The following is a 26387-nucleotide window of genomic DNA, read 5'->3' as shown; positions in this document are numbered from 1 at the left end:
GTTCCGGATCGGAATCGTGGGTATTTTTTTGCTGTACGGTCTTTTGTACGATTCGTACAGAAAAAGGCTTTCTGTATGAATCGTACTTCCTAGGTTGTAGAATGAGTTTACCTGGTACGAGTCGTACGGAGAAAACGCTCCGTACGACTATTCGTAGGGCCTTTTTACAGGATCGAATCGGCCCCATAATGTTAAAATTAATTAAACATCTACATATAAATTAATATAAATACTTACTCAACATATTGCAACAGTAGGGAAAGCATAGGATAGCGTAGGGGTAAAAAATACTATTCCAACTCCAGAGAGTGCAACAGTAGGGAAAGCGCAGGATAGCGTAGGGGTAAAAATTGCTATTACCACTCCAGAGAGTGCAACAGTAGAAAAAGTGTTGGATATCGTAGGGGTAAAAATTACTATTCCAACTCCAGAGAGTGCAACAGTAGGGAAAGCGTTTGATCGCGTAGGGGTAAAAATTACTATTCCCACTCCAGTGAGTGCAACAATAGGGAAAGCGCTGGATAGCGTAGGGGTAAAAATTACTATTTCCACTTCAGAGATTGCAACAGTAGGGAAAGCATTGGATAGCGTAGGGGTAAAAATTACTATTCCCACTTCAGAGAGTGCAACAGTAGGGAAAGCGCTGGATAGCGTAGGGGTAAAAATTTCTATTCCCACTCCAGTAAGTGAAACAGTAGAGAAAGTGCTGGATAGCGTTGGGTAAAAATTACTGTTCCCGCTCCAGAGAGTGCAACAGTAGGGAAAGTGTTGGATAGCGTAGGGGTAAAATTAACATAATTATCAAGTAAATACTTTTTTATAAAAAAATAACATATTAATAATGTATTTACTAAAGAATTATTAATAAATACCAATAAATTAAAATTAATATTTAATTAAATAACATTAAATTACATCCCACACTATTCCCCCTTTAACACACAACACACTACACATACAAAACAACAAAATTATTTTAACTATCAATTAATCGATTAATAACAATTATTAATAAATTATTTATAATTAATATAGTTATACATTAACTAATTAATACATATTAACTACCAAATACTAATTATTCACCAATTAAATATTAATTAAATATAAATTAACAATAACAAAAAATAACAATTATTAATACATTAATTATATTTAATATATTTACCTAATTAATAACAATTAATTACCAATTAATAATTAATTAATAATTATTAATGATAAATACCAATAAATAAAAACAATATCATGAATTAATTTAATTTAATTACATCCCACCCTATTCCCCTATAAACCCACAACCCACTACACATAAAAAATCACATAATTAATTTAATTATCAATTAATCACTTAATAAAAATAATTCAACAATTAATTATTAATTAACAATAAATTAATTAACAATAACAATACATAAAAATTAATAATAAATTAATTATGATTTATATAATTGACTAATACAAATTATTACAAATTAATAATTAATTAACAATTAATTAATGATAAATACCAATTATTAAAATTATATTAATTAATTAATTATAATTAAATTACTTCCCACCCTATTCCCCTATAAATTCACAAGCCGCTCTGATACTAAAACGCAAAATTTACATTAAAAAAATTACTAATTTCTAAACATTTATTTTGAAATGTATTAAAAAACATAAAAAACAAGTTTAACATAAAAAAATACATACTAAAATACATAACACTAACAAATAATCGATATTATTGACAACGTTATTTTTGCTTACGATATTACTTACTTCGATATTACTTACTTTGATATTAAAAAAAACGATATTACTTACCTTGAAGTCGATATTCTGGTCAACGATATTCTTGACTTCGATATTCTGTCCTTACGATATTAAAAACTCGATATTAATATAGGTCGATATTTAAAATTCAATATTTTGACTAATCAACGTTGCCACCCTGTTCCATGGTAATTGGTATCCTCAGACAGAGATATTATTTGGTACACAACTGCCGCAAAATTATTTTAGGAGAAGATTTTAACTCACTAATTGGTTTGAGTGCTAACTGTTATAACCCTTTCCATCTTAAGGACTTGATTCTCCATCATTGGGACATGAACACCAGAGGGGCAATATTATGTAGGAAGTTGATTGATTATGATCTTTATAATTATATTGAAGCTGGGAGGGAGTGGCTAACCAAATTCCCACTTTTCTTGGGTGGGGTACAGGCTTCGTAATTGTTTATAATTTCATCTCAGGCCTCTGCTTCCATTTATTGCATCAGGAGCTACTGTGGGAAATTGTGTCAGTGATCACAACCCGAACCACATGACAGTTAGGGGCCGATTCCGATCTGGGTCGAAAACCACAGGTCCGGAGTGTTTTCCGACTGAGCCGGAGTCCTGCAGTCCGACCGAGCGAGTACGATGCGGTCGGACTCGGTTCGGTCGGACTCCCATAGAAGTTAATGGGAACTGGTCGCACAACGCGTACATGGTCTCCCAGTGACTGAATGGGTACGTCGCGGACAAGTGCGCCCCCTACAGTGAGTGCGCGTCGGTGCCATCCGCACCGTACATGCCTGTTTTGGAGAGACCCATGGGTCTCCCCCTGTGTCCGAGTTGTAGGGCTGAGGATGACAGGGGGTCCGACGCGGACCCCCATAGGCAACCACCCAGACGATTTGCGAGCCGGACACTCCGGCTCGCACAGGCTGTCCGACACATGCAGCGCACTGGCTCGGTCGTGAATCGCATCCATTGCACGCCACGGTTAGCTTCCGACCGAGACGTACGGAGCGGTTCGGACCCGGAAACGAGTCGGTTAGTGAATTTCATGTAGCTCGCATCGTACTTGCTTGCTCGTACAGCTGTAGGAGTCGGGCAGAAAACACACATACGGCGCATAGTTTTTCTGGGCGGATCGCGTTCGGTGCCCTTCTGACCTGGATCGAAATCGGCCCCTTAGTGTTGAGTATATTCTAGTGCAGGGCCTACTGGCCTGGCAGTAGTAGGTAAAGGTTTCACCTTAAATGGCAGACAATAGGCCCTAACCACTTTCTCACAACGTTGGTTAGGTCTAATCTACCCTTGTTTATGGTACACCTATTGATCGAACCAGCTGTACGTGGGGATCTTGTGGATTCGTTTGTTATCATAGGGGGAAATAGAAATGATTCCTTCTACTCACATGTGCAAATTGGACCCTGTACCTGTAAGGCCGCAAATAAACCCCTAAGGACCACCCTTAACAAAGTTCCTAGAAACAGGGATGTAATTTCTCTATTAAGGGCTGAAAACAAACCGCTAGTTAAAGTTAGAAAGCAGGCCATTAAAAAAATACCTCTGGAAAATAATCAATGCCTGTACTGAGAGATATTGGGAGTTTTTAGAAGATTGTGAATTCTGGTGGTCCTCTCACTAGACAGGCTGACAATCTACGTACTAATATCTCAGCTGAAAAGTGGAAATAGCATTTGAAGTCAATCAATGGACTACATTTCCAAGATTCTACCCATTGGATGGTTAATGCTTATAGTGAACCTCTCGCTCTCTCGTTCAAAGGGCTGACAATGAAACCCCAGGCCTGGTTGGAGTACCAATGGACCTATATAAGGCTAGGCCAGAGTTCTGGACACCTGTCATTACTAATTTCCTAAATTCTGTGTCTCGTTCTAAGCTACCAAACTCATGGCACACAGCTATTATTGTGCCTGTTTTTAATAAGGGCATTAAACAAGGCCCAGAGTGCTACTGTCCACTTTCTTTATAGGACTGTCAAAATTGTGGGACATATATATATTCCTCAAGAGAATCATGTCTTTTGACAGAGGCCTCCGGCATTATATCAGAAGTTCAGTACGGCTTTAGAGATGGACTGGGTACCTGAGAGCAGTGATGTAGCTCAGATTTCATCTGGAGTCAGGCATTGCTTTATTTTTGTGCTTCCGACAGACAGCATTTAAAATGACGGAGATTTGGGCGCAAGCAAAATGAAAACATAAAATGAATCAAATGGTTTTTTTTGTGGTAAATTTTGGTGCATGCAAATGAAAACATGAAAGAGGCCTGCAAATGAAATCATGTAAAACAATGCTTACTTAATTAATCATGGTTGTTTTAATGTGTAGTTTAGATTTAACCTCATTATAGAATATATATTTAATTTAGATTAATTTAGAAAATGTGTCTTGAACTAGCATATTTGTGCTGAATTAACACACATTTTTGCAGTGTAGAAAAAGCTTGTGATTAGTTTCCTTCTGAAGGCTCACTGTAGCCTCTTTAGCCTTGAGAATGAGATAAGGAAAATTGGTATATGTCCTGTTTTCTCCCAACTTTCAATGAAAGGGCTTTGTTGATAAATCACGCTCTCCTGTTTCCGTCTCTTCGACCTTCACTATGTTGCATATTTTTTTTATTTTTTGTAGCCTGTTTACACAGTGGAGTGAAGAGAACAACTGCAGAGCACACATTTTCCTCATAATTAATACTTTTTGTTACAGAAAATGTAATTGTTTTAAAATGTAAAAGGATGTCAAGTCATGTAATGAGGAACACGCCTGATAAATGACATATCCAATCAGCCCATGGGGAGACGATGTGTCTTGAAGTTCTGATTGGACCAGCTACGAGGACCAAGCACGTGGACGTTTGCTTGAAATATGGCGTACAAGTGGGAGGGGTGGCTTTTTGCTCATTTTTTTCCCTGAACGCCGGGCAGAACACTAGACAGATAACTGGAAGCCATAGAGAGAGAAGGAAGGGCTGTGTCAGTGGGGGCTATTTTGCAGCTCCTGAGAAAGAGAGACTGATGAACAGCACTGAAAGGCAGAGAGAGAGCTGGGAAGATCAGAACAGGTTTGGATTTTAGGTGCTAAACTTTAAATTTCATGCTTTGACTAATTGCTTTTGAAAAGATGTATTTGCCCTATGCATTTATTTCTCTTTATGGGAGATTTTTGCCATTTACTAATTATTGATTAGCCTTGCAAGACTTACTCTTTTCTTAGAAACTCTTTAAGCGTCACATTTTCTTTTCTACATGTGATACTTTATATGCAGACTGTAATATGTTCTGTATCAATTCTATTTTTCTATTTTTCAATTCTGTAACCTGATATATATTTGACTAATGGAAAAAGGGTCAGAGAACTTTAACTTTTAACTAGAAAATAAAACCCTTTAAAATACTCACAACTCTCTTTATTGGCTTAAATATTAAATGGATTTTTGATTTTTCATGTTTATGTAAAGTCTCGTGAAGGTAATATACAGTGGCAAGGGTCCAGTACCTTTACAGCAGTAAATTAGAGGTAAATGAGGTCTTGCATTAAGAAATTACTGTGAAATTACCGCCGCATCAGCAGGGCCTTAAGCAAATTTTATTATTTCATAAATACACTGGAGTAAAAGGGGTATACTGTTCAGGTCATTTGTGAACCTCAGTTCAGTTTATGATCGGGTTAACTGAACAAATCTTTGGGCTATACTGTGAAATATAGGTACGGTAAAAGAACTGATTGATTTTCTTCGAACCCTTCACCAATATCTCAGAGTTGCTGTATGTTCTGGCCCGGGGGGGGGGATGCAATAGCACCTTTAAGTTGGAACGGTGAGTGTGGCAGGGTTGTATGGTTGCCCCAGTCCTATTTTTATTATATGTTATAGGCTACATGTATATTTAATGTCCCATGGTAGAGACCTCCTAAAAGTAAAACACCGACCTGTGGCAGCCTATTTCTATGCAGATTAACCCTGGGCGTAGTTCGCGGAGTAGCACTACGCGAAGCTACGCAAAGTGCACTTCGCACTACGCGAGCTACGCGTAGCACTTCGCGACTGCGTAGTACCCTTTTCGCACTTTGCAAGATGTCGTTTTCAATGATTGCACAGTGCGGACAAGCAACCGGCACTGTGCAATCATTGAAAACGGCATCTTGCACAGTGCGAGCTGTAGTTTTCTGCCGCTCGAGTAGATTTTTACTCGAGCGGCAGCTTTCTCAACGCGGACTGGTAGTTTCTCATCGCGAGCGGTCGCGAGCATATGCGACCACTCGCAATGAGAAACCTGACCTCCTCGTGTTGAGAATCTCGCCGGGAGGTTTATTTTCCACTCTTGCGATCGCCAACTTGATGTTGCTGATCGCGAACGAGGAAAAAGTCTCGCCGGGATGTCATTTTGCTTGCTCGCGGTCACCAACTTGACATTGAGGACCGCGAGCAAGCAAGAAATGACCGCTGCACTACGCAACACTACGCTAGGCGTGTTCGCACTGTGCTACGTGCAATTCGCGTAGTGCGAAGTAGCGCAAACTTCGCAAACTACGCGAGCGTAGCGTAGTGCTTTGCCCAGGCTTAATGCAGATGCTGCTGTGCTGATTTCCCGGACACTGTCAGATCTTAGAAACCAGATTGATAAATTAGTAACATTTATGGATTGTCTACATTTAGAGATGAATGTACCTAACATATTATGCTGCAGTTGGGAACGATCCATCAAAATAAGCCCTATTATATCCCATATCTGGGTATTACCTTTGATTCCCAGTGTAATTGGGGCTCCAGTTTCTTCACTAGAGCAATCAGATTTTTAGAGGAAATGGGGTACTTTTTCATTTTGCCGAAATCATTGAACATTGAATCAAAGCCCCTTCCAGTTACATTAAAGATATATAAGCATAAGTGCATCCCTGTTTTGACTTATGGGGCTCCTATTTGGTGCATTTCCTGTCTGATTGTCTCCAAGTAGAGGAGAATAGATTCTGTAGGAGACTTTTAGGGCTACCTCCCAATAGTCAAAGCAAACACAAAGAGATGATGGACTGAGCGCTGAAACTTTTCAGACACTCACCCCTTGTTTCTGCCTGGGAAGACCTGGCTTGGCAGTTTGGACTGGACTGTTCCCAGGAGACACAGGGTCAAGACTCATTTGAATATAGCTGGATCTGAACTCAGGTGGTGAAGTGAGCTAAAGAACGATGATGGATTCAACCCAGATCTGTGACTGGGGATGAGTGATTGAACTGTGGATACGGTCATAAAGATACCCTGGCTCAACTACTTTAGACAGTTGACTGTTGGGCAAGGAAGACCAGACCTGTTCTTTATACCTCAAAAAATGGGTAAAGATATGGTACTGGGAAAGGAAGGTGATAGGAATAGAGAGTGTAGAATTGCTGAAATCTTTCTGGAATTTGGATATTATTCATTCTTCCCATTCCAACAAACTCTATGTACACTGGGCAAGCAACGTTTGAAAGCAAAATCTCCTGACAAGATTTTGGCTTGGCAGTATAAGGTCTTTTTTTATAATTTTACCTGGGACAATATGACATGTAGATTTTTACCATGCACCTGCGACGACATTTCAACCCACACCTTGTTGGGGATTATAAACAGTTTACCACACATTACGTGATTCTAATCTTGAAATTGTATGGTTTCTAGCAATGTAGCTGACCTTTTTGCAATAGAATTGGTTGGTCATCAAAAAATAGGACTATTTGATATAGAATTTGGCTGTTTTTTTTAGGATTTTTATTAACATAGACCTGCCCTTTACTTCTCCTTGTTCCTCAAGAATGAGCTTGCTTCATAGTGGGTTTTAAAGTCTGATGTTTGTTACTGAAAACCTGCCACATTTGAAGTTGATATTTCAATTGTAATTTTACTTTATTGTTTTATACTTGCGAATGAACTTGGACTTTTAATGTACCAGTTTGTATTAATTCTTATTACACCAGTGTAAGCATGTGCAATTGTTGCACTATATAGAAGTTGTGATTAGTAGAACAATTGTAGGAGTGGAACTAGCTATCTCATATACTATACACTAGGTCCTGAAGAATAGCCGAAAGGGGTAGGCTAGAAACATGTCGACCATTAAGCTTTGAGAACATTAATCCCAGGATTCTTAATTGTTTCCCCTGTTTTTAATCATACTGACTAGGGGTCAGAATAAAGTAGCATTACCCACTGGCCAGGTATTTTTAACGTACACTTTCCTTTACCTCACTCCTCCCCAGCAGAATCACCTGCTTCACATAATCATAACATTCAGTGCTCCCGCGTAGTTCGGCAGGTCGCAGCACGCCCCGTTCTGCAGCGGAATGGGAAGGACCCTATGATGAAGCATGCCACCAAGGGGTAACCCTGGTTGGTGAGGGTTTTCCCAGGTGAAAGAACAAAAATTACCCACACAAGTAAGGCTGGGTTCCTTTGTTTTGTTTGCAGAAGCCTGTCCTTGGAAGGTGGCCTCTGCCCATATCCTCTAACTCCCCCCTTTTGTGTATGCATATTAATTTCAAAGCCTGACACCTCCTCAAATGCAGGTAGGTCGTCAATGATGGCTGGCATTGAGGTGGCAGGCTGAGAAACAGAAAGCAAGAGGTCATCCACAAACAAAACTTTGTGTTCGTGGTCCCTAAACTAGATGCCCACAATTGGCTTGCTACGGCAAATGATAATTACTAGAGGCTCCACTACGGGTCGAACAATAGGGGCAATAGTGGGCACCCCTGTCGTGTGCCCTTAAAGAGAGCAATAAGTGCCATAGGTTACCCGTTATTCCTGATGGTAACTATTGGAGTGACAGAAGAGGACATAGGAGAATATTCTCAAGGATCTATCGCTGAGTTAACGCCACTTTATCGCAGCCAAAGTTGTGATAAATTTATCATCCCATTCACAAGCTGGTGTTAACAGCCCATACCACCAGTTTCCCTGCGATAGCATCCGCAAAAAACATCACCACAGATGACCCCGACAACTATCGCTAATGAGATGCAGAGTAGGTGTTTCCGAGCAAAAATCCACGACAACACCACTCCTCAACTGTCTCAACGACCAGCCAGATCAGCGATAAGACCAAAAACAGGCAATACGGTGCGCTAGCAACAGGAAAATAACACCTGCTCTGACCTGGTGCAAAGTCAGACGGCAAACTGCACCAGAAAAGGGAGCCCACCCCACAGCCACCCGGGAAGAACAACAGATGCCATGGAGTTACTCATCATGCAGCTCGGAACCCCAACAGGGCCACAACACCCACCACCACCACAACGAGGACTGCCATCTCCCCCAGAACCCTCTGTGCCCCCCCCAGACTCCCACAGAGGCAGCACAGACAAAGACAGCGGACCTTCAGGAAACGTACCAGCCTCACAGACTTGACACCAGAGAATGTCATTGCCCACTAGAGACTCAAAAGGACAACCATCCTCCGCATCCTGAACATCATCACCCACAGGCTTGCGCTACCAAGACAGCGGACAACCAACATCCCTCCGCAGACAAATCTGCTGGCTGTGCTGCACCTGTTGGCCTCTGGGACATTCCAACCAACCACCGCCAGAGTCGGCGGAGTCTCACAGCCAGCCCTATCCAAGTTCCTCAAACCTGTCCTGGATGCCATAATCAGCTTGGTACCCCAGTACCTATACTTCCCCCACACTGTGCAGGAACAGCTGTAGACCAAGCAAGGCTTCTACGCCATAGCTAGTTTCCCGCACGTGTTGGGGGCAATTGACTGCACACATGTCCTACTTGTGCCCCCTGCCGTCACTGCACACAATTACCACAAAAGAAAGCACACGCATTCCATCAATGTGCAGGCAAAAGTGGACCACCGGGGACTCTTCACCAATGTCGTCGCCAACTACCCAGGCATTGTGCATGATTCATACATCTTCCGACAGTCCATCATCAACTGGCGATTCCAGGATAGCACCTATGGAAATGCAGTGCTCGTTGGTAAGTACCAAATGAACACACCACACACCTCCAATCCACAATCATTCAACTCACAACTCTAGCAATGCACATGTTACAAAATCACATACAACATGCCAAAGAACATGCGCACCAACCAGACACGGCAGCACAACTTACTGTGGCAACCTGGAATAGTCATGTACATGAGCCATCAACGTCAGGGCACCTCAGCCACACAATAGCGGAATGTGGGGAGAGGTGGGAACCAGGCATGTGCGAAGAAGGCAAGTGACCCATGAATGAGAATGCACACAATGCCAAGTGTGGCATGGATGTGCTGCACAGACTGCAGTATGCAGACCACAGACATATCCATGTCGACATATACTGCTGGTGGTCGTAGTGTTATGGACAGTGGATGCAACCATGTCACCCCAGCCAGTGGGGAAGATCTTGGAAATGTAGCTTGTTACATCCCCCCTGTAAGCGTGTGCAGAGTGGGCTTGCCAAGCATACACCAGGCTAGCGTAGGGGTGTGAATAAAAAGCACGTAACCATGGGTGTGGTTCTCTTCCCGAATTGCCAATGTGTCTGCCAGGGAGGCTGACATCGTGTGCAGTGGTGCCTGCGATCCTGTGCGCCTGCCGCCGCCCTGGCCGCTGGTCCCTGAACCAATTTTATCCACCCCTGCGCATCCATGCCTCACTGCTCACCTGCAGACACGGCTTGTCTCCAAGAGGGCCCACCACATGCCAGTGCAAGCTCCAAGCCCGAGGCCCACGAACCTGGTAGCCTCCTCAGACCCTCACAGCCTCCACGAGCAAGGCCCACAGTACTCCTTTCTCGTTGATGTACTCCACCGGCATACACAGCGGACAAGTAGGTCACACATTTGGAACAGAGTCTTGATTACACAATGGCAGAGTACATATTTTATGGCATCGTTTAAATCCTTATACTCCCTTCGATATGGTGCCACCAACTCTGTGCATAGCATTCCGAACACACATGTCTGTGGACACTTGATGACTTCTGCCTTCGGCCTACACTGCGTTCCAGCAGGCCTCACACCAATCCAAAACAGCCCATACCAGGCAGGACACGGCATCATCGCAGGCTGCACACCCGCTCAGCTCTGGTGCCCCCACCTCCGTCAACCAGGAATCTTCTCCACATGCCATTTCAACGCCATGTGTTAGAGATCCAGGAGGAGCTGGCTGCACAGCGGATGACCTGCGCTGACCGCAGCCTCCATCCTACACTGCGGTCGAATAGGTGACACATTTGGAACTGAGTCTTGATTTCATCATGGCAGAGTTCACATTACAATACGTCAGGAGAGGAGTAAAGGAAGAAGCGGGTCAGTCCAGAGGGCCAAAGGATCTCCGTTACGGAGGTGATCGAACACTACCCTCAACTGCACTGGTGCCACTGACTCTGTGCATCGCAAGCCAGAAACACGTGGCTGTGGACCATTGCTGACTGCTGCCTCCGGCACACAGTGCGGTCGAGAAGGACACATAATTGGAACTGAGTCTTGATTTCTTCATGGCAGAGCTCATATCATTGTACAGGCCTCATCGCAGACTGCATACCCTTCCAGCTCTGGTGCCACGGGAGTCAAGGGCACTCTCCCGTTGAACTTTGTTGGCATCTGAGTCTATGGCCTGGGGGTTGTCTTCATCATGTAGCTAATACTGACATGGTGGGAAAAAAGAGACTGTAGCATTCAACTCCTGCATAATGCCTGTTTCTCTTGCTTCTGTCACTGGACGTGTGACCCTGGCAATAAAAGGTGCTGGGTGCACGTGCCCGTAGCCAGTTCCACTAATTATCTCAGTGTGTCTGTGTGGTTATTATGTATGCATGAGGGCCCGGGCCATACCACATTACATTGTGCTGTGTACAGCGTGTGCAACCTTGTCACCTCAGGCAGTGGGGTACACCTGTGACATGTGGCTGTGTCAGACTCTTCTCTGAGCGTAAGGGAGTGGACCGGTGAATGGCAGTATGGCGTAGGGGTGTGGTCATTAAACACGTGGCTCTGGGTGTGGTTGAGTTTAGGCCTTGCCAAGTAAGTAACGAATGCGTGTGTGTGTCTGGATTAGTGCCTGCGCCACCCGTCACGCAATGTACAATGTTGCTATGTAGCATGCCCCCGGAGTGCGGGCTCGGCCGAAGGGTACATGAGGGTGCGCAAGCACGCCTGAGGTCCGGGATCATACATGCCAACTGTTGTGTGTGTCGCTATTTCCGCAGCATAAGCCAAAGGTCTACCCTCAACCACATGGTGAGTACAGCCAGGCATGAACTCTACATCTGTGTCTGCCCTGTCCTTACCATAGGCCTACACACAAGTGGCCACCCACTTTAAGCGCACAACATCACTGTGTTGTTGTCAGGCTTGTGGACATGTGCAAATGGGCATGACAATGGTGTGCTGTAGGGGTGTAAGTGATGCAAACGCGCTGCGCACACTAGTGAATAGGCTCGGGGAGGGAGGAGCAGCAGTGAGGCTACGTAATAAACATTGATGCCGCTCATTTGCAACAAGCAGTACATGTCAAACAGGAATCACAAAGTCACAGATATCACAAACCAATGAACCAGTGAGCCTGCCAACACATCATGCAGAGCCAACTATTGACTCATGTCTCTCTGCACTGTCACAGGTGACCAAGGATATGCACTCTGCGCTTGGATGATGACACCCCTCCGAGCCCCGAACACACAGGCACAGAGGCAGTACAATGCAGCCCACAAACGCACCAGGGGCATCGTGGAACCCACATTTGGCGTGTTGAAGTCACGTTTCAGGTGTTTGGACGTCACAGGTGGAAGGCTCCTGTACAGCCCAGACATCATGTGCAAGATGATCATTGCATGTTGTGTGTTGCTCAACATATGTATACACAGAAAGGCACCATGGATACCAGTTCCAGATGCACCAAACGATGATGATGAAGATGAGGCAGGTGGACCACACCCCACTGCAGCCGCAGCAGGAATAGCCCGTAGGGACCCCATCATTGCAAATTTCTTCAGATGAGCACGTCACATTGTGACAGTCATTGGCAATCATGGGACAGTACACATTAACCACAGGCACAGCATTGTGCAAATAAAAGCATTCCTAAATAACATTCCCTAAGTGCATGTCACTCATCTGTCCTGGCACATCACTCAGACAAGTGTGAGTGCGACATGTATTGCTAACGATTTTATGATTTGTTCATGGATGGTGGGTGTGTCACCTCTGTGCAGAGAGGCTGTTTGGGGTGTCATGTTTTTGAACTGCCAGTTCTGTCTGTCACAGTTAGTAGGGTATCCCACTCTTCGGCATTTCATATGTGTTCAAGATCATTCCATTTTGGCTGCCATTTGTGACCTACAGGTGACAACAGGGCTCATTTTGGGGTCAGAAATGCACCACCATGATGCAGGGAAGCCCCCTGTGACTCAGGTCCCACAACATGGGCAACATGTACGTAAGTGGGAGTCACTGCCACTACATTCGTCCATGCTTTCATAATTGATTGATCATGGTCATGAAACGTCTGTGTGCAGGAGGGGTTGCTTTTCCACTGCAGTGTGATGGGGAAATGCGGTTTCGCAGTGTGTTCCATGCATGTGTCAGCATTGGCACAGTTTACATGCAGACTGCATGTCAATGTACATTGTGACTGTGAGGAGATGCCTATATGATGTGGGACAATGGTCATTTGTTCCACATCACGGATGTGGGGTTGTGCTCGTACATTGTCATCTCACGGTTTTTTACTCTGCTATTATGGTGCATTTTCCTGCAATAACGCGTGGGAATTGCAGGCCTGTCGCTGGTTATCGGTGACTTTTGTATCGCGATTGGCCTCATCGCGATTTTTTTGGGTGTTTGTGTTTCGCATTTTTGCGGCATCGCGTTGGTTTTAACGTGGTCATTTGATGCTTTATCGTGGGACTATCGCATAATGCCGCCGGCTTGAGAATGCAATGTTAACACGGAGTTATTATCCCGCGATAGACTGCGATGTGAAGAGTTGCGTTAAGCTAATTTTGCGATGGTTATCACACGTTCTTGAGAATATTCCCCATAATCTTATCCATCATCCCTGGCCTAAGGCCACCTTACCCAAGACTGCTCTGAGGAAAGACCAATTAACTCCATCAAAAGCCTTCTCTGCATCAAGCGAGAGAAGGCGTACAGGGATATTGTGGTGGTGAGACTTTTCAATCAGGTTGGGTACCCGACACACATTGTCTGCCCCCTGCCAATTAAAAATAAACCACACCTGATCAGGGTCAATAATTCATGGGAGATAGCGCTACAGCCTGGTAGTGAGTATTTTAATGAAAATCTTTGCATCAGTATGAATAAGGGCTATAGGGTGATGAGAGGAACAGGGAACAGGGACTTTACCTTGCTTGCTTATAAGGGAGATCTCTGTGGCGACCATAGTGGGTGTGAGGCCCGTCGTCTGTGTGAAGGAGGTAAACAGATTCTGTGTGTACGGTAGAGATAATCAATAGAAGAGGACAGGGACCCTATCATGGCCTGTTTTTTTACCAAGGGGAATAGCTTGGACGTCTCTACTGAGCTCTTCTAAAGGGCTAGGGGCTTCAAGGAGTTCCATGTGCTGGAAATGAAGGGGCTTCCATTCAAGGGGAACTCAGGTATTGCTGTATCAATGGAGCGGGTACATCTTCACAGGTGTAGGGGGTCTGGTAATGCTCATAAAATGCCTGCTGCTAGTCCTGTTCAGAGACCATCCATCCCGCAACTGAAGTCTAGCAATATGGATGCAGGCCTCTATGCTAGCATCGCTCCCACCTTGATACCTCCCTCATAAAACTTCTGCTTTAGAACTAAAAGGGAATGTTCAGCTCTATTGGTTGTATGAGCCTGTATTTGACCATTATGTATGGCTAGTTGTCTCTTAATATGTCAATTAGAAGCCAGCTGGTGTCTCCCTCTTGCAATAGCTATTGTGGAGATTTTCCCTGTAATGGAAGCATTAAAGCCATCCCAAAGTGTATGCAGTTGGGTATCAGGCATTGCGTTCAGTTCAAAATATTCAACAATGCCTCTATGGATCTCATCTACTAGATCCAAAGGAGTCTCGGGGGAAATTGCCAGCTTGGTAGACTCCTTCAGGATGCGGTGGAGGCAAACCATACCAACTCTACATGTGTGTCATCAGAGAGGGAGATATCCAGGATAAATTCCACTTCAAGATCGTGAAGGAGGGAGTGAGTGATAAATACATGATGAATGCATGAGTAGGATGCATGGACATGAGACTAGAATGAATAGTCCAGCGTATTAGAATATTTGTAATGTCAAGCGTCCACCAGACCCTGTTCCGCAATATCCTTCTTCAGGTGGGCAGACATAGCGGCCATACCTTGATATGTGACTGTGCTACGGTCTAAATCAGGATCCCATACCAAATTGAAGTTTCCCCCTAAACAATATCTCCTTTCACTCCCGCTAGGCGATCGTGCAAATTATGTCGTAGGTAGGGAACTTGTGTGTGGTTGAAGGCATAGATGTTGAAAAGTGTAAGGGGCACCATGTCCCGGTGCATGTGTAGCAGCAGAAAAATACCCTCCCTGTCTCTCACCACCTTCAAGACCTCAGGGCAAAAGCCTGCTATGAAGATTATTGCCACCTCCAATGTTTTAATCAATGTGTAGGCCCAGCATTGCAGGGGATATATCAGGTGGGCCTTTTGTTGCATGTCAACCCCCATTAGGTGCATGTCCCAGAGGAGGACAATAGTCAGGCCATGCCGCAATATCTAGTTATTGGGTGGGTGAATTGAGGCCTTGTACATTTCGAAAGAGCAGAATAGAGCCCACCATCAGTGCCATCAGTAAGTAGTATGTGGGGAAGGGAGATGTTAGGGGATAGAGATCAAGGAGGAAAGAAAAGGGCCTGACAGTTTGCTACCCTTCCTCCCTCAGTTCTCAGGACAAGGCGGTTGCATAAACCCCAGAGAGCAGACTGACTGGCAAGCCAGTGTATGAAATGGATGGAATAGTGGATCATTGCACGGAGAATATCAACAATACCCTTCTCATTCTGTAAAATGTGTGAGTCACAGTCTTTCAAAGAAATCGATCTGAGGAAAAAAAAATACAAAGCAAAATCCTGTAATGAAAGGCACAGGCATGCAGAGATCCCACTTGAGGAGTCACCCTCCTGTGGTTTGAACCAAAGGGAGCGGGCCATTATCAAGAGTTTTCAGTCAGATAGTTGTGTGAGAGCAGGCGTGCTCCCAGGTCCTTGTTGCTCCCCAAAACCATTATCCATGGCTACAGGTCGTGGTAGGATCCCAACATCAAGAGGCGGGCCGTTGGCCAGCCCCTTTGAGCAATTGCTCTAGAGGGAACTGGACATTGATAGAGCAGGTAACCAATCTTTATTCATACTGTGGAGATGCTGGATGATGTCACTTTTGGTCTCCTGAGACTGTGTCTCTGTAAGTTGTCTATCCATGTGTCATGGCCACACTGTGGAGCAAACAGGGCGCTGGTTCTCTCTATGGGCTATGCGAGATGTTGATGCATCCTTGTCTTGGACATCGACGAAGAGTCCTAGCAGTTGTTTAACCTCTGTCAGAGAGCTAAGGGCTCTTTGCTTGCCAACTCAGGTGAACAACAATGCAAAGTGTTGTCGCCATTGATATCGAATGTCCATCTCTCTCAGTTTGTCAGTGATCAGCTTGTAGTCTCAGTGATGACGCAGAGTGATAGGAGATAGGCCCTGAAAAAGTTGGATGGTGTGGCCACGGAATACAAGAGCAGCATTGCTTCTAGAGGCACGTAGAATAGCTTCTTTCTCTGTGAAAAAGTGGACACGTGTCAAAATGCCACGGATGACGTTAGGAAGCCCAGGAACTGATGACACATGATGGGCCCTCCCTACGCTCAGGAGGGGAGCCTTTTTATCTCCTCATATCATTTGTAAAAGTCCAATGGTGAAGTCATTACCCTCTGCTCCTTTAGGGATGCCCTGGCTGTGAATGTTATTTTGGCTACTCATATTTTACAAGTCCTCCTGCTTACTATGCAGCTATGTCTGTTGGTCTTCCAGTGTTGTGACTTGATGCCACAGCATCTCCTGATCTTCAGAAAAAGAATCCACTGTTCGTTCCAAATTGTCCACAAGGCCCCCTATCTCAGATACATCATTTTGAATTTCTTCAGTGCAGGATTTGAAGCCCACCTTGGGGGCACCAATTTAGGAATGAATCTCCTGCAAAAAATGATCCATATACTCCTGTGAGATAGGTACTGCGGGTACCCTGGAGGAGCTCCCTGGCGTCAGTGCAGAGGGAGATGCCAGTTATTCCGAATCTGCAGGAGAGGGCCATCAATGAATATGCTGCAAACACAATTAATATATTCCAAAAAAAAGCTGCATGATAGGATAAAAGGGTCATGTGCATTATCTAAATCATAATATATAATGGATGTATTTATGTCCAGGACTTAGATGAGTCATTACACTATGTACTCTTTCCAATCACGTAACATATATAAACTATACTACATTATCAAGATACTTTCTATCTAAATGTATTCATTGTATAAAATAAACCGTTGATCCCCTATAATACGGACTATATGCCTATACACACATTGGGAATTCCGGATAAAATTACAAATATCGTTGTGTAAAAAATGGTATCCTTTAACTAAAAAAACAAAGAAAACATCAAATAAATAGTTAGTTCATGTGCAGTATACAATCTGTATTGTCAGGATGTATCTCTGCGATGACTATTACACCATTATAAGATGGCGCCCAACATGATAGGGTGGTGACATCACCCATTATGTGTTTTGAGATCGAAAACGATCGTATAAAATAGACCGATGAATTTAAAAATAAATAACAACAACATGTTTTAAATACATGCTGTGTACAATGGCTGAATTATATGATTGCGGTATTAATTGTCATGACTATAAACGTTACTTCATGGCCTAGGTATTTTTCGAATAAATATTTAGTTCACCATCTGGATGTCGAAATAAATTTAATCACTGATAACTGCACTCAAAAAATATATTGTATATTATTATTATAAAATATACGCCATGCAATTTCATAAAACTCTCGGAAGGGATTGTTAGCCCATTCCAAGATGGCGCCCTCCAGTTTTTTTTTTAATGCTTTATTTACCCGTACTTTTGGCGCAAATTGGGACATTGATTCTATCAACCTTTCAATTAACCGGTCAATTTACTAATTATATTACGTATAAATTGACGCTGTAACGTAGATGCTGTTAGAACTTTTTTCCAAACCAGATGACCGCGCAAGGACGGGTGCACACTATCACCGTAAGTGTATGGGGTGTTTCTACAACTAGTCCTTAAACTGTCCTTTTGAAAGTCTTTTTAAGGATAAGGGAACTAAAACAATATTTATCAAACCACGATACTGCTATAAAAACGATAATGTGTGATGTTTATCTCGGGGCTTTTTAGACCCTTTCAATATGGCTGCCTAAATGACCGAAATAAATATATTAAAGTTGTTACTTTGTTTGATAAATACTTAATGCATCAGGGTAGTTCGGACTTTTAGGATTATTTGCCTTTAAGACTCAGGTCTTTAAGTTTACTCGTCTTCAAGATTGAGATTTGTGATCTAACTAGTAGACTGAACTGATATGTTTATAGTAATTGTTTGAAGGCTTTGTCTGGACGCTAAATAGAAGACGCTAACTGCTGTAATTTTGCCCTGCTCAAGCAATGTATATATAAATAAGATAGCTGCCATATTCATTATACATTATACAGTTTGGTGCCCTTGTATTGGGTGTCCTTACAAATAGGCATCCCATGAAGATCTGTCCTGGTTTATATTGCCAAATATGGTAATCAGCCAGGATAAGAATACTGTTCATGAGTATTCTTCAAACATGTTAGATATTCTTGTAGGTAATACAAAATACCTGTCATATTTGATATAAATGAAAATGGTATGTAATGTATATATTTAATTACCAATAATAAAAAGTCTGAGTCCTGTGTAAATAAATTGACTTTGGCTAGTAGTGGTCTTTGATACATTGCCTATTTGTACATTCTCTTTTAGGACATACGCCTAGTTCTCTGGAAACTATAGATGCACAATGTCTGGATAAACTTGCTTTCAAACAAATTGGTTAAATACACTGGAATTGGATACTTGAAAACAGAAAAAGTTAATATTGTGAGGTATGTGTATATCTGTATTGATACGTAACATAGATAAAGTATTGGATTGACCTCTCTGATGAAATTGTATGGAATAATGGGAATCAAATACAATGATATAATCTAGAAGTTATGTTTTTATATAAGATTGCTCCTCCTTTTCCAATCAATGGTATTGGGACTGTATATTCTTTGTACGTCCTTGATATGATATGAGCTTTCCCTGTTCAATAATCACTAATTAAGTAATGTTGGTATTTTGCTTTGAAATAATCAATTAGGTTTTTATAATTTTTAAATGTTTGTATATTCAGTGTTGTAATTAGTGTTTTTTATATATCTTTGTAGCCCTGAAGAAGTCCGATTGTGGACGAAACGCATTGGTGGTTGCAAAAAAAGTATACATGTGAATAAAGGATAAATTTCAATATCAACATAACATAGCGACTCATTTTTGAGAAAACAATTGTGCTATAGATGTATTGTATTGTGGATTGTCCATACTTAATATTTACAAGTGTGCTGAGCTATTTTTGTTGTATGGTATTAGAGGAACCAGTTAGGTCTCTCCTGGCTTCTCTATTTTGGGACCTAGGGGATTGTGTCCCAGGCTCTTTGCACCTTGTTTTGTAGTTAAACTATAGAGATGTTAAGACTGGTGCGGGCATTCATGCTTTGATCCCCATTTCTTTGTGATATAATTGCAGCAAGGGCCCCTGGTGCTGAGAATGTAGTTGGCACTTGGCAGGCATGCAGATGTTTTGCTGCGAATAAGCACCCCCTGCAGCAGGCCGGTACAGTTTGTCTCTATCTGGAGTGAGGTTCTCCACCAAAGGGGTCATCCTTCTGGCTGGGACTAGGCATGTTATGGCATTCACTCTCCCAGAATGGTGACTCCGGGGTCACAGGTTGCACCGAAGGACCGTCAGCCCCATCTGCATGAGTTTAAAAGATGGAGGGCAGCCGGGTACACAGGGCTCAGATAGCGGCCAGTCCCAGAAGTGTCAGGTGAGCCTCAAGAGTACCTAATCTCTTCATCCGTTTCCTCAACTCCACAGGCTGCACAGCCCAGGCTCATGTGAGATGCCTAATTATAAGGGTAGGATGGCTCTGCGGTGGGTCCCAAAGGCTGAAAGCAACAATCACATGAGCCCCTGCACCAACGTGTGATGAGGCACTCTAGGGTCCTGATTCAGGCCCCAAAATGCACCTGGAGTAGTTTTAGAGAGCTTTCACTGGGCAGCCTCGGAGCCTCTTCTGCTGTGCTATCACACCAGGGGTCCTGCTCTTCAATATAGCCACCCCATGATGAAGGCTGCAGCACAGGAGCCGGGGAGCTGTTCATGCAACCAGATCTCAGTGGGGTCACAGGGCTCCTGCAGCAGCTAGTCGCAGGAGCATCAGGTGAGCTGAAGGGTCCAGGTGCTCGCAGCCGCAACACTGGGCTTCGCAAGCCGCAAACCTCACGTTAATGCAGCAGGCCCACTGATGGTGCAGGCAGCTGGGAACAAAAGTAGGCAGAAGCTATCATGGGATCCCAAGCGCCATAGCATAATGCAGAATTCCTGGTGCCCACCTCAGCCCCTCAGAACACTCCCGGGGCTATATCAGCAGGCTCCCACTGGGCAAGAACAACTCTCCCTTGTCTGCCGCATCCGGGACCCAGGTCCACAAGATGGTGCCTCTGGGCTGAAGCAGCACCGATCTAAACTCTGCAGTACTGGTGCCAGGGCATCGATCACGCACTAAGACAGTCCCACCAATGCAGGAGGGGTTCACCAGTGTCCCCCTGCAGTGAGGGATTTGAAATCCCTGCCCCGGTGCTAGATAGGCTGCAGGAAGGCCAGCAGTGACCCAGAGAGGAGAAGGAACACGTCTCACTCCATTCCCTGTGAAGCCACACACCCTTTTTGGATACCTGGCCTTCAATTACTGTCAATACAATTTACATTTTCTAAAATTATTAAATTATTTGATTTACCTCAAGCTGTACAATTCACAACATTAAAAGCAATGCTCCTGCTGCATTATATTCTACTCTTTGACTGGTCTTCTGGACCACACCTCCAATATCCCACAACACAAAAACCCAAACACAGTTAATTACAGGGCATTTACACTGAAGTGCTAACAGGTTTTTTATTAAAATAAATGTATTCATTAAAATGAATAACGGATTTTACAAATAAACCAGGTTAATTTTAATTTTGTCTACTTTTTTAAATTACTCGTAAGCACCACAAGAGCCTACAATCACAGAGCGCTAAAGGACACCATAACATTTCAAAACGAGTCAATGACGATAATGCTACGTCTGCCACCTCTTAATTTCACACTGTATGTTATTACAAAATGCGGACAGCAAGTGCTTTCCACTGAAAAACAAAATCTAGTGCATCAAGAGGAGGGTATGTGTAGGAAATACTTGAAGATCAACGAAACACGCTAACTTAGCTTTTAGCTTTTAGAGAACTTTTTAAAAGGAAGATCTTCTCAAACAGCATATTACATATATAATTCAAAATCAATAAAAAATATGCATAAATAATAATAGAAAAAAATAAGTACTGCATGTATATATATATATCCAAATTACTAACAGCTCCTTCTGGTACCACTCCGACCCACAAGTGGTGCATATGCCGAAAGAGCAGGTCGGCAAATCCAATCAATGATACAAATCCAAGATAAATGCACTCTCAGGATCAAGAAATCAGGTCGTCGCAGTTGGTTAAAGCATTTATTACATGACGCGTTCCGACTACAGCCGTAGTCTTGGTCACATGTAACTTACAGTGAAAACATGGTTGGTTAAATAGAGTAACATGAAATCTGAAACAGGAAATATTTTGACAACGAAAATAAAGCAGCCATATTGTAATGTCTAAAATGTGTTCAAAACAATACAATAGAACAAACAAATTTAAATGTACTCCCAGCTTCTATAGTATAAACAGAAAAGAACACCAAAATATAGCGCAATCTGTCAAAATACCGCAAGTACAGATAATGCTCTCCGTAGGTCTGTGATATCATTAGTGAAACTGTTCACCTATCAGAAGCCTCAATACGTAAACATCACAAACCCACTGGACAATGAATCCTGATTGGTTGCATAAAGTCACCTGTTATATGATGCGGTGAATAGTATATCCGCAAACGTCGTGTAACCCTACTGTAATGTATCCTGTAAAACAATTGTATCCAACCTATATGATATTATAAGTGGCACAAAATGGCATACTGGTGTACGAAAAACTAAATTGACACGAATGCATGTGACAACACGACAATGTTATGACTCAAGTGAGACAAATCACCTGTCGACTATCACCGCTCGAGTAATTGTGAAAGTCATATAAATATACTTGTGACGATCAGCCGAGAGCATCATAATTGAAGGACAAGTGTCCTGACCCGGGCTCTCAAATCAAGTGAATACAAAGAAGGTCAATCCTCATATAAAAACCCAACACATCATGGGAATGCTGGGGTAAAGTCCACTAACATAAACAAATGCCAAGAAAGTAATACAGATGAAAATGTTGCAAAATTAGTTTTCCATACCCTTATCCACCAAAAAAGTGGGAGATTTGATGTAAGCAAAAATGAATTACCAAATCAAGGCGGAAACCCACCTTGACAGCACACAATAAATCAAATCAAGTGACATTACCAACCAATCTAGTGCACAACGAAGAAAAGGGTAGGTGACCCATGCTCGTGCTGTTAAGTGAAGTCTGTAGAAGTGGGTCCCTGCCTTTCCTCCTGAAAGATAGAAACAAATGTATTGCAAAATTAAAAACCAAAGACCACTAAAAATGGGGATCTTGGTACATATTAAATAATATCTGTCACAATGCTACCATGGAAGGGGAAAGGGGATGGACAGCAGGAGAGAGAACTGCAAATAGGTGTACTCATATATGAAGGCAAGACCTAGAAGGGAAAAACAGTAAGTGATTAAGATGTTCTCAAATGAAGGGCCAGTTCCTCATCCTGATTGAGCCCCCCCCGGTATCTTAGTCTGGAAATCAACAATCAAGGAGGATTCTTTCTGTCTCAGTCTCAATGTACTATCTCCACCCCTGGAATTTCTGTTGATTTGTTCTAGTATGCAATAACTAAGAACAGATGAGTCAGAGAAATGTTTGGCCTGAAAGTGCCTAGCAACAGGATATTTGGGGTCCTTATTGGTAATGGCTCGCATGTGTTCCAGTATGCGCTTTTTGGCCATTAAAGTTGTGCTACCAATGTACCATGCCATAGATCACGAAGGTAGTGCTGCATGTAACAAATTGTGTGATAGTTTTCTTATATCTACCAATAGTGACTTCTTTGCAAAATCTACTATTCTTACATGCTTTGCAGTGACCACAGGGAAAAAATCCCTGTAGGTTATGATCTCTATTGGTTGTGTATCTGGTAATGTCACTATGTACAAGATAGTCCCTCATATTCCTGCTTCTTTTGAAAGTAATGCTCGGTCTTTCTTGTATGGTACCACCAATGATGTTATCACTTCTGAGTGTGTTCCAATTCTTTGCTATAATGCGTCTGATGTCCTTGGTGTTAGAATGGTATGAAAGTGTGATCCTAGTGTCGTCTGTTTCGTTTTTATCGAACGGATCAGTTTTATCTATCAACGTATCCATTCTATTCACTTTTTCTACCTTCTCTTTAGCCTTCTTGAGTACCCAGTTAGGGTTACCCCTCTCTCTAAATCTCTGCAGCATGGCACAACTTTCCTGTCTGAAACCCTCCGCAGTGTTGCAATTCCTTTTAGCCCTCAGCAGTTCCCCATATGGAATACTCCATTTGAGTGTTTCTGGGTGACTGCTGATGGCATGGAGGATGCTATTGCCGGCTGTGACCTTGCGGAACAGAGTAGTGTGAATGGTATTGTTCATGATTTCAAGTTTAACATAAAGGTACTCTGCTTGCCTTTTGTCAATTCTTCCAGTGAGAAGGATCTTGCGATTATTGGAGTTAAGTCTACTGATAAACTCTCTAGCTTCAGGTTCCGTGCCACCCCACACAATGAACAGGTTGTCAATGTAGCGAAGCCACAAGACCACCTGTTCAAAATCTAGAGACAAATCTGGGTCCTGAACAATCTCTTCTTCCCACAGTCCCATGAACAGATTCGCGAAACTGGGAGCAAAGCATGAACCTATCGCGGTACCAGTGGTCTGGATGTACAGCTCACCATCAAAGAGAAAAATATTGTTAATTAAACAAAACTGGGTCATGTCAAGGATTATATTACTATGCTCCCAGTGTCTCACTAGCCTCCTCTTGAGGAAGTGTTTAAATGCCAACAGGCCCTGTTGGTGATCGATAATGGTGTAAAGGGAATGCACATCCAATATGATGAACATAAAATCCTCACACCACTCAATATCTTGTATTTTAACAAGAAAGTTCTTAGTGTCACAAATATAGCTAGGTAGATTGATGACAAATTCTCTCAAAAAGTGGTCTATGTATTTAGACAGGTTTTCCATCTCACTTCCTCTAGATGAAACAATGGGTCTGCCAGGGGGATTGTTGGAGTCTTTATGCACTTTTGGCAGAAGGTATAACACTGGAAGAATGGGATAATCCCTTTTAAAATAACAGTACTCGTCCCATGTAAGAATACCCCTATCTTTCCATTCCTGCAATTTATCCCACAAGGTGGTAATACTTTCATGCTATCTTTCTTGGGAAATGTGTGCATAGAATTGATGATCATTCAGTTGGCGTTGAGCCTCACTAATGTATTGATCTCTGTCTAGGATCACGATATTGCTTCCCTTATCTGCTGGGCGGATGACAATGTCATTGTCATTCGCCAATTCTTTGAGAACTCTTCTCTGATTGAATGTGAGGTTGTTATTCTGACCTTGTTTCTTGTATTTTTTCTGTCTATATTCTATGAGCGCTTTAATTACATTTTCATGGAATGTGTCAATCCCATCATGTGGTAGACTAGGGAGAAAGGTACCTAAATCAGTAAGGATTTGTGTCCCACTGGTCCCCACGTTGTCACCTTCAGATCCTTCATGAAGTTCTATCATGGTGGCTAACGTATCAATGTCTCCTATAGTTAACTCATCTGTCATATATGACTGCCTATTGGATACTTGTCTGTAGGTGTCAAATCTTTTCAATCTATGCCACTTCCTCAATTTAAATTTTCTGACAAACTTAAACAGATCTATCCTGGTATCTGTGTAATTAAAAACAGATGAAGGGCAAAAAGAAAGTCCTAGACACAATATCTGTTTCTCTGTGTCCTTCAATGGTCTTTTAGAGATATTAATTATAGTTTTATTAACCGTGTTCATATCCATCATTGGTTCAATCCGGCGCGTGTCTTGTTGTTTCCCATCCCGCCTCGTCTTCTGCCTCTTCTGCCAGCGTTGTTTGATCCTTCGTCTCCTGTTTCTTCTTTTCCTCGGCCTCGGCCCGACCCCGTCCCCGGCCTCTCTGTTTCGGTATTGGGGTGTCCCTTGTCGTTATCTGACCCCTGCACATATGTCTGTATTCGTCTTAAAAATTGGCCGGACTGATTTGTTGATCTAGGTCAGTGCCACTATTCAGATGTCATGTGACTCTATTTAACCAACCATGTTTTCATTGTAAGTTACATGTGACCAAGACTACGGCTGTAGTCGAAACGCGTCATGTAATAAACGCTTTAACCAACTGCGACAACCTGATTCCTCGATCCTGAGAGCACATTTATTTTGGATTTGTATCATTGATATATATATATCCAAACCAAATTTGTTCGCAGGGAGCATTGACAACTTCCGGCCGGTCAGGGCGCTGGGGCGAACAACCTCCATTTAAAACCACAACACCTCCAATTCACAAGAAAAGAAGTGCGCCAGACCAGACTTCAGGATCGACAGAAAACAGCTTTGTTCAAAGTCCTTACGCGTTTCAACTACGTGAGTAGTCTTGGTCACAGGTGAGCTGCTTACAGGGATTTTGTGGCGTGATTTAATTTATACGCCCTCTCGGACTACACCCTCGTCGTGTGCTCCTTATTAATACAATTCCCAAAATACACTTCAAATGTAAAAGTCTAGAGTTCATTTAGCATTTTCTGTTAATCACTTTCCCATTATGTTTTCATTTCAGGGTGTTTTCACAGTGCAAAGATTAAAATAATGAGTTCATTTAAAGTTGTAATCCTTGCTCGTGTTCATGGCTGTAATGAAAATTCTCAGTATTCGATGGTACCTGCATGCCTGAAGTCCGTACGTGAAGAACACTTGTGCTTCACCTTCCCACGCCTCATAGTGTTTACCAAAAATAGCTCGCTGGAATACTCCGTGCTTTTCACTTTGGAACCATGTGGGCGGGTCCTGCTCCTTTTTAATACATCCAAACCAAATTTGTTCGCAGGGAGCATGGACAACTTCCGGGCGGTCAGGGCGCTGGGAGCGAACAACCTCCATTTAAAACCACAACACCTCC

This window comes from Triturus cristatus, chromosome 3_1, assembly GCF_964204655.1.
Source record: "Triturus cristatus chromosome 3_1, aTriCri1.1, whole genome shotgun sequence".
Classification (NCBI taxonomy): Eukaryota; Metazoa; Chordata; class Amphibia; order Caudata; family Salamandridae; genus Triturus; species Triturus cristatus.
This window is presented reverse-complemented; position numbering follows the sequence as displayed.